The sequence below is a fragment of the Plasmopara halstedii genome (assembly GCF_900000015.1).
Source record: "Plasmopara halstedii genome assembly, contig: Scaffold_650, whole genome shotgun sequence".
In the NCBI taxonomy this organism is placed as follows: domain Eukaryota; phylum Oomycota; class Peronosporomycetes; order Peronosporales; family Peronosporaceae; genus Plasmopara; species Plasmopara halstedii.
In genome coordinates, this window is record NW_020187567.1 from 804,028 (window position 1) to 804,599 (window position 572).

Genomic DNA, 572 nt, shown 5'->3' on the forward strand with positions numbered 1-572 from the left:
CGGCATTATGTTTGCTCATACGCCAGAATCTCGGCATGCTATTTCAATTCATCCTTTAATTGACCTCGATCCAATCTGATTGAACCACTCCAGACTTTGAACAAATATCAATCGTGTTGCTCACATGGTGTTGCTAAAATCCTATCAATTTTTCGTTCGTTGATCCAATGTGTCACTGTGCCCTCCTTCGAAACGTTCTTTTCTCCCGGTAGTCGTGAAAGTGTTCTTATCAGGGCTATGCGATCAAGTGGGAGGCTACATCATGAGTCCTCATCCCTCTTGCTCATTTCGACTATGTACTTAATTATCTAAACTATTACCACGTCGAAGCCGGTTTTGTGTGCGACAAACCCCGCCGAAGACACGACGTTTGCAAACAAGTGAAAATAGACCATGGGTTCGGCAGTACCATCGAAGCGCGCAGACATCTTCACAGCTTGCAGTGCATGGTGGACACACTCCTACGCGATCACAGAGTTGTTACGAGCAACGAAGGCTCTTGGCATGTTCGAGGTGGCTTTGATGGCGACCGCTCCGATGCTCTTCAAGAACGACCACTGGATCCAGTATTT